Source organism: Gossypium hirsutum, chromosome A06, assembly GCF_007990345.1.
Source record: "Gossypium hirsutum isolate 1008001.06 chromosome A06, Gossypium_hirsutum_v2.1, whole genome shotgun sequence".
In the NCBI taxonomy this organism is placed as follows: Eukaryota; Viridiplantae; Streptophyta; class Magnoliopsida; order Malvales; family Malvaceae; genus Gossypium; species Gossypium hirsutum.
Genome location: NC_053429.1, coordinates 50,994,202 through 51,003,216, shown reverse-complemented (window position 1 = coordinate 51,003,216; position 9,015 = coordinate 50,994,202). Strand labels below are relative to the sequence as shown.

Here is a 9,015-nt window from a genome sequence, read left to right as displayed (position 1 = left end):
AACGTCTTAAAGTTTAAACAATCAATGCATAAATGCCTATGTTTTAATTCAAGACATATCAATAAAAATCATAAATTAGTTAAAATTCATTCTAATAATGATATGAGTGATTCACGTGAGAATAAGACAAAATTCAGGGATTTCTAATGATGATATAAAAAACCCCACACTTAAGATGTACATTGCCCTCAATGTACAAAGATAGATGGAGACAACTAATTTTGCCCGGGCCCATTAGAATAAAAAATAGAAATTAAAAACCAAAAAAAAAAAAACAAATAAAAAATCCAAATGTCAATGTCCTTTTACAAATTTGACCAGCCCAAATATAATTTCAGCCCAAATTCTAAAATCCCTAACCATGACCCAATAAACCCCAAAACCCGAGGCCCAATACACCCAAAGTTATTTCAGCACCTTGTGAATACCAGAAGATTCTGGAACGAGCTAGAAAGGCGCCAGAAGGTTGGTCTCACACGAGAGACCCTCGCGCTCGGCCTCCACGTCACCCGGGGTCATTTTCTCCGTACGACCGTCCCTACAAAAGAACACACGAGAAAAAAAGATAACAGAATACAATAGATGACAGCCAATAAAATGTATTTTTATTATTTATTTATTTTTTTCTCTATAAATCCGGCTATAAAAAGCCGAGAATATGTACCTGCAAATTTACGCAGAATATACACTTACGCATATAGTATCTGTACACACGCACAGAGAATAGAGAAAAGCAATTTAAGATTAGCAAAGGTGGTTTCAAGTTCTCTCATATTTTTTTAGTTTATTTTTTCATTTGGTTCGGATTTTTTTTAGTATGTGACTCGATCCCAATGAAAACCTGGATACTTCAAAAATACTGAGTTAAAGGTGAGGGAACAAATAGTGATGATTTTTCTTTTGCTTTATGAACCTATTTTCGTTTTTAAAGGAAATAATGGAGATTTGATTTTTTTTAAAAAAAATAAATAAAAACGGGAGGAAGAGAATACTTACTATTTTTCTTTAAGCATGGTCGAGCGCCTTTAACGGGGAGGGTGGGTACTGTTTGCATGTTGACTGATCACCAAAACAATGGTGGTTCGGCTGCTAACAAAAGAACCCTAGAAATCCAATTTCAAGGCTGTAATTTTCGGCCAAGAATGAATCTGCGTTTAAAAAGGAAAATGGGAAAGAAAGGTTTTAAATAGCCTTTTAACAAAGTAGTGCTGTTTGCATAAATGAAGGCCCGCGTGTCAACTCATTTGGCAGGCCCAATTTGCGCATTACCACTCAAAAATGAGGAATTTGCGCGAAAAATCCCTCCCCTTGTGCACAACCCTCAATTTGCGCCTAATTCGCCTATTTTATGTTTTAAAATTGGCCTGCTAGTTTGTGCGTGGTTTCAATTGGATCCGCGGTTCATTGCTGCATTATGGGCACGGGATATTTTCAATACCAATCCCCACATATTTGTGCACATGGCACATTAATCCTAATTTTATTTTATTTCATTTGTAAATTGTTTCTCCTGTTTCAATTTTGTTTCAGTTTAGTCTTATTTCTTTATTTTACTGCACATACATTTTTTTACATGCTTAATCATTGGTTGTGATATTTTGTATTGTTTTGATAGCTGAATTTTGTAATCTTTTCTGTTTTTGTTCTATTATTTTAATAATGGGTGTATTATTTGAAGTAAAATTCATTTTGGTTTGTGTATGCTATTAATTCTATGTTTTTACAGATCTTAAGGTTTATATTCTTTTTGAAAATTTCATCTATTTTTATATATCATTTAAATTATTATTAAACTTATATTTTACCTGTATACATTATCAAAGCAATATTTTTTATATATACATATAATTTTTAGCAAATTTGTATATAATTGTGTTTTTTATGTTATTCATTATATATATATATTTATGCTAATTTTAAGTTAATTTTATAATTCATTTTTTATTATATCTTATTTTAATATTAAATTATTTTAAAAATGTCTTCACATGTATATAACACATATTAAATTATTTTTATTATAGTACGTGTTATTAATTTCGTATAACTTTATGTAAATATTTTTTTATGTAAATATTTTCTTTTAAATTTATTCATGTGTATAATACATATTTTTTAAGGACCATATTTTCATATTTTATTATCCTTATGTATGTATTATTTATATGTTCCATCACTTCCCAAATCAATTTATTACCTATAGGATTATATTATACTTGTTCTCAAAGTTCTCTAATTAAATATAGGCACATAGATATATATCACTAATCTAAGTATTTTGTAAATATGGTTTTTTTTTACCTTTTCTTTGAGTATATGATTATGTTTTCTAAATTTGCTTATATATTATTGATATATTTATTTACTTTTTCATACATTATCAATTTCAGGTCGTTTTTTTATAAACAAATATTTCCAAATTTATGTATATATACATATGGGTTCTATGAAGTTATTATGTATATTATATCTTATCATGTATTTTATAATTACTTCAAAATTTTTTTATACATTATCTAAGTTACTAAGTATTTTGTCATTTTTAGATGAATTGGTATTTAAAATAATGTGCATATAATTTGATTCAAACTTTTATTTCATAAGGTTTATTTCAACCATCATATAAATTATTAGTTTTTTTCACAAATATATCAAAATTATATATATTACGAGTTCATTAATTCATTTTTATTTTTAAGAATATCCTATACTATATTGACCTTTAATTCCCTTTTATTTTGTACACATTTTGTGGATCGATTTATATTGTGTCATGCATGGTTAAGAATTTAGTTACATTTTAGTTGTACATAATTGTTGGATTTATTAATTATGACTTGTTGTATTTTATTATTTCATGTTCATTAATTCTTTCTTTTGCCAATGTTTTTATACAATTCATTAAGCATTCCATTTTAAAGCGGGTAAACATGTTTTGAGCAAATTTCCAATTTTCTTTATCATTCAAAAATTCTGAAATAAGGCAATATCCAATATTTGGGGAATTTGGAAAATCGTGCTCAATCGTACTGGGTATGATTTTTCTGGTGAACTAAATATTTGGATAACCTTTTTAATTTTAGTGTACGAGTTTTCGAAAGTCGAAAATCGATCGCGTTTTAAAGGTATAAGAGATCGCATCCAATCGTATTGGGTGTGAAACTGCATATCTTTGAAACGAGAGATTTTTGACCACTAATTTGAACTATTCACGCATTTTAAAAAGGGAATCACACTTTGAGAAATATTTTGATATAAGGACAGCATCAAATCAATTTGGTACCAATTTTTGGGCGTAATGAGGGTGCTAACCCTTCCTCATGCGTAACCAACTCCCGAACCCATTTTTATTTTGCTTAAACCAAATTTATTTTCCATTGAATAAAACGTTTTAGCAGGTGGTCCAATCACACCTAGATCAAGAGATTGGTGGTGACTCCACATTTTTGTTTTCAAAAGTCGATCCCCATTACTTTTAAAATAAAAAAGGTTTCGACAATAGATATACTGAAAAAGATAGATATATAATCATGAGATAGGGGGAGAAGTGAAACTTCCTGAATGATGAATGAACTCCTTGAGTTGGAGTTATAAAGAATAATAAGCCAAGGCAATGATGAGAGAGGAGGAGGATATTCCGGTGGTGGTAGAGGTTCATTAGTCCATAAGTCCTGCACCAAAAGAATATTATATCTGGTGGTAGCGATGGTCGTAGTCGAGCAGGACATGGCAGTCGTGGAGAACCTTTCCCAGTGGAGTTTTTGGTTCCTATGCCATGATGAGATTTGGAGCTCTTTATAACTGTGATAGAATCAGGAACTTTTTAGGGAATATAATGAAGCATAATTACTCGTAATGAAATAGCCAAAACTATAAATTATTCAATAAAAATTATAAAAACTAAGATTAAAATAATATTAAAGAAAAATGAAATAAAAAGTACTTAATTAAGATAAATAAAGATAAAAGTGAAAATTAAAATAAAAAATAAAAAGTTTTTAAACATTGTCATCGCCGGATGGTTCGCGAGATGGTGGTGGCGATGAGATGTGGAAGTGCTGACAAATCTGATGTAGAGTCGCATCAATGTGATCGAAGCGCTGAAAACATTACTGCTCAAATCATGTAAGGTGCTCAGAGATGTCAGAATATGAAGCCGCCGCATGATCTAGACGATGGATGGGTGGTGGCTGAGACGGTGGGTCCTCATGACATGGAAGGACATCATCAGTAATGTCCTCTGGGTCCTCCTCCTCGATGGACTGGACGAGGCGGTACTGAAGAGGGTAGGTGCCATGTCGTTTCTCGATCATCCTCATCCTTAGCATGCTCGAGATGCCCTGTGGGGACATCTGGCCGATGAGAGTGAGGGAGGATGATTGTGCTGCTATGTTGAGGAGCCCGAAGTGTCGAGCCAGTCGAGTCACATAGGGCCCGATAGAGATTATCCCTCTCCTATATCGCTTCGTCTGATGGCGGACGTGCCCATTTGCCATGCTCCATAAGAAATAGGCGTCGTGGGTGGTGACGACACCGGTGCTCCTTCGTCGTCCCGTCAGAGTGTGGGCCAAGATGGAGTATAGGTATCACTAGGATGGGGTGAGGGCCGATGCCTTAGAGCGGCTAGGATCATAGGTGGCCAAGGCAGGGACGAGGTCCCTCTAGTATTTTGAGGGGGAGTAGTGGATGTGGTAGTGGAGGGTGTTGAGTTTATTGTCGTCCATGAACTCCTCCATGTACAGCCCTAGTGCAATCCCGAACTCGGGTACTCTCAACTAGCATACTAGACTACCAAGGCGGAACTAGATCGTTCCAGGATCGTCGAAGTTGGTCATGACGGTCTGAAGATGGAACGTCGAGCAGAGTTCCAATGTGAACTCAAGATACGTCGGCTCGACGATCTCAAAAAAGAGCCCCCACGGGTCAGTCATCAGGAGGGCTCAGACCGCGTCAACCAAATGATTCTGTTCAAGTGCGGCCCAGTCAATGCAGCGACCCACATCTAGGGGTCGGGCCTGTAATATCTGATATAATTCCTCCTAGGGTCCCAAGGGAACCTGGAGGAACGAGTGTCAAATCTCCGCGGTAGGACTTGAGGATGACGCTGCTCCTTTCCTTTTCTTCGAGGCGGGAACAGCGGTCTTCTTACCATGTGAGGATGACATTGTACCTGCATTGAAAAGTCGAAGTTCAACCAATACGTCCCAAAAATAGCATGAAAAAACAAAACTAATTAGGAATATTTCATGAGACTCGCATACTAAATGAAGAGAACAAAACTAAAACAACTAAAGCAATTATATCAAGTCATTAAAATAGGACTTTGAGAATAATACGATGAGAAAATCTAATGCATGAATGTATGTGGGTAAATATAAAATCCATGGAAACAAGAAAAATGGATGAATGTAGTATAAAAAATGGCAATATTCTTTAATGACAAGCATGAGTATTTCTATTATTCTACTATTAATATTCACTTAAGATAGTCAAATGGATCAGAAAAATCATGAAATAGGAAAAATATTTAAAGAAAATAGAGAGAAAAGAGGAAACAAATGCAAAAGGGAGAAGCTTGAGTAGTTAGAAACATTGTTGTAGGCGGCGCAAGGGCATGGCAGGTAGGGTGTGTGGAGTTGCAGCGGCTAGGGTTAGGGATTTTTGGGGAGGGAGATTATGAATAGTAAGGGGTTTACATAGATTTTGGGGCACATAGCCGTAGGCCACACCCGTGTGCCCTAATTTTTTCCCGTGTGTTCCGCAATTTTTAAATTTGGGCGCGTATGACATTCGGCCCATGCCCGTGTTCCTTAGACATGTGGGTGTACACGGCCGTGTCGCATGATCGTGTCTTGCTTCGTTTGCTTCTCCCAAGCCCGTTATGATGCCCACGGCGTGTTCTTTTTGACAGTGTCGACCATGGGTGAATGACACGGGCGTGTCGCACGTCCGTGTTAAATTCTCAGTTTCAACCATAGTTTCAAGGCACGGGCGTGTCTCATGCCCATGTTGTTTTGGTAGTTTTTCCCACAACCATGTCGCACGGCCATGGCAACTTATCACATCCCGTGTTGGGGAAAACTTTTGCCCTGCTTTCACACGGCCGTATCGCACGGCCGTGTCTCCTCTTGTAGTGTGAGCACGGTCTAAGCCACGCCCGTGTGCCTGGCCGTGTGGATGGGAAAACCCTATGTTTCAAGACTCAGTTAGTAGGTTAGATGTGAAAAACTAGAATTTGAATAAATCATTACTGTTAGTGCTCAGGTTGCCTCCCGAGAAGCGCTTATTTATAATCTAAGCTTGACTTACCTCTCTGGTGTGTGATCATGGTGGCTCGAGGAGTCTACACTCCTCATCCCTATTATCAACTTTATCAATATAAGGTTTAAGACGAGTATTGTTTTCCTTAAAAGTGCCAAATTTAGGATGAATTACCTTGACTGTACCATATGGGAAAATATTGAGTACCCTGAGAGTAATTTCTTCATTAGGTTTAGAAGTGGCAATGCGAAGGTCTGCTGCATCTAGTAGTACTTTGTCTCCAACCTTAAGTTGATTTGGTGTGTCATTGAGATCGTCATGGCGTGGTTTTGGTTTATCGTGTGTCCTTGGTCCATGTGTCCGCCATTCATCCAGTTCCTTGATTTGTAGCCTTCGTTCTTCATAGATAGGTCATTTGTTATTGTTTGAACACGGCTCATATGCGTTCTTCGAAACTATTTCCTACACAGAGGGTTTCACCACATGATTAGTACTAGTAGAATGATTTATACAACCACCTTCAATTTTTGATGTGTTACTCGAATTACGAGCTTGAAGGGTGATTGTTTTGTCTCCTACACGAAGTGTGAGTTTACCTGTACCAACATCAATAATGGTTCTAGCAGTCACTAAAAAGGGTCATCCTAAAATCAAAGGTGCGTTATTATCCTCTTCCATTTCTAGAACAATAAAGTCTATTGGGTATATAAATTTATCGATCTTAAGAAGAACATCTTCAATGATACCCCTAGGAAATCTAATGGTTTTATCAACTAATTGAATGTTCATCCTAGTTTGTTTGGGTTTCCCAAGACCTAGCTGTTTAAACATTTTATAAGGCATAACATTAATGCTTACCCTTAAGTCAGCAAATGCATTATGAACATCTAAATTACCAATTAAACAAGGAATCGTAAAACTCCCTGGATCTTTCAATTTGTTGGGTAGCTTATTCTGTGGAATAGCTGAGCAAACTGCATTCAACTCCACATGCGACGCCTCATCCAACTTTCGTTTGTTTGCTAGAAGCTTCCTTAAAAATTTGACTGCGTTTGGCATCTGTGAGAGAGCTGTGATAAATGGTAAGTTAATATGTAATTTCTTTAATAGTTTAAGGAATTTACCGAATTGTTCATCTGTACTGTCTTTTCCTTGTCGCATTGGGGTATGGTACCCGTGGTTTGTACTCTTACCGTTTTTTGCTCATTGTGGTCCACCTAACCTTTATCTTGACTTACCATAATTCCTTACCTCGGTTCTGATGTAGGCTCAACTAACTCTTCCTTGTCTTGAGTGGTAATCGCACTGAGTTGTTCCCTTGGGTTAGATTCTGTGTTACTCAGCAAACTACTTTGTGGTCGTTCAGAAATCAATTTGGCAAGTTGGCCTATCTACGTTTCGAGCCCTTGGATTGACGCTTGTTGATTCTTAAGGGCTGTCTCAGTATTCTGGAAATGAGTTTCTGACACCGAGATGAATTTTGTTAACATCTCCTCAAGGTTCGGCTTCTTTTCTTTCTGGTAAGGTGGTTGTTGAAAACCCGGAGGATGTTGTGGCCTTTTATTTCCTTAACCACCCCACGAGAAATTTAGATGGTTCCTCCAACGTGCATTATAAGTGTTACATACAGGTTATTTTGGGGTCTAGAGTTATTGTTACCCATATATTGGACTTGTTCCTCCTCGAGGCTAGGGTTGAAGGGTTGATATTCTGTGCATGCTCCTCCTCTATTTGAATCGCACCTCATCACTAGATGTACCTGAGTAGAACCACACAAACCGTCAATCTTTTTATTTAAGAGTTTTACTTGGTTAGATAGCATAGAAACTGTATCGAGGTTGAAAACACCAGCTGCTTTCGTCGGCTTTGTCCTCATAAATTGCCACTGATAGTTATTCAGTGACATCTCTTCAATAAATTCGTAAGCTGCCTCAGGTGTTTTGTTATTCAAAGTTCCACCAGTGGCTGCGTCGATGATTTGCCTCGTTGAGGGGTTCACACTGTTGTAAAATGTTTGAACCTGTAGCCAAAGTGGTAACCCATGGTAAGGGCATCTTCTCAAAAGATCCTTGTATCTCTCCCATGCATCGTAGAGTGTTTATAAATCCATCTGCACAAAGGAAGAAATGCCATTCCCTAACTTAGCCGTTTTAGCTGGCGGAAAATATTTAAGTAAAAAAATTTCGATCATTTGTTCCCAAGTAGTGATTGACCCTCGTGGTAACGAGTTCAACCATTGTTTAGCCTTATTCCTCAATGAAAAAGGGAATAACCAAAGGCGAATGGCGTTATTAGAAACGCCATTGATTTTAAAAGTGTCGCAAAACTCTAAGAAATTTTCCAAGTGAGCGTTGGGATCCTCATCCTGCAAACCATCAAACTGAACAAACTGTTGGATCATTTGAATTGTGTTAGGTTTCAGTTCAAAATTATTTGCAGCAACAGCAGGCCTAACTATGCTTGATTCAGTTCCTGTTAAAGAAGGTTTAGCATAGTCATGCATAGTGCGTGGAGCAGGATTCTGATTTACTGGATCAGCAACAATCACAGGAGGTAGCAAATTTTCTTGGTTTTCAGCCATCTCCTCGGTTGTGGTTGAAGTATCATCCTCTTGCTCTTCCTCCGTGTATAGTAAGCTTCGTCTTATTTCTCTTCGGTTTCTGCAAACTGTGCGATCGATCTCACCGTCAAAAAGTAGTGGTCCTGACGGGTTTCTTCTGGTCATAAACTAGAAAAACCTGTCAGAAGAAAATA

General features: G+C 37.0%; 1 long non-coding RNA gene and 1 other non-coding gene across 3 annotated transcripts; one reads left to right on the top strand and one right to left on the bottom strand.

The window, feature by feature from the left end:
- Window positions 1-234: 234 nt before the first annotated feature.
- Window positions 235-1,649, bottom strand: LOC107961706 (uncharacterized). Of its 2 annotated transcripts, none has more exons than XR_005928593.1 (2): window positions 665-1,649; window positions 235-538 (listed from the first exon to the last, which is right to left on the bottom strand). It is a non-coding gene; the product is annotated as an uncharacterized lncRNA (long non-coding RNA). The 2 variants fall into 2 exon arrangements; XR_001701379.2 differs by having other exon boundaries at window positions 997-1,649.
- A 6,648-nt stretch (window positions 1,650-8,297) lies between these two features.
- On the top strand, window positions 8,298-8,404 carry LOC121231233 (small nucleolar RNA R71). The gene has a single exon (XR_005929298.1). It is a non-coding gene; the product is annotated as a small nucleolar RNA R71 (small nucleolar RNA).
- The last annotated feature ends 611 nt before the right edge of the window (window positions 8,405-9,015 follow it).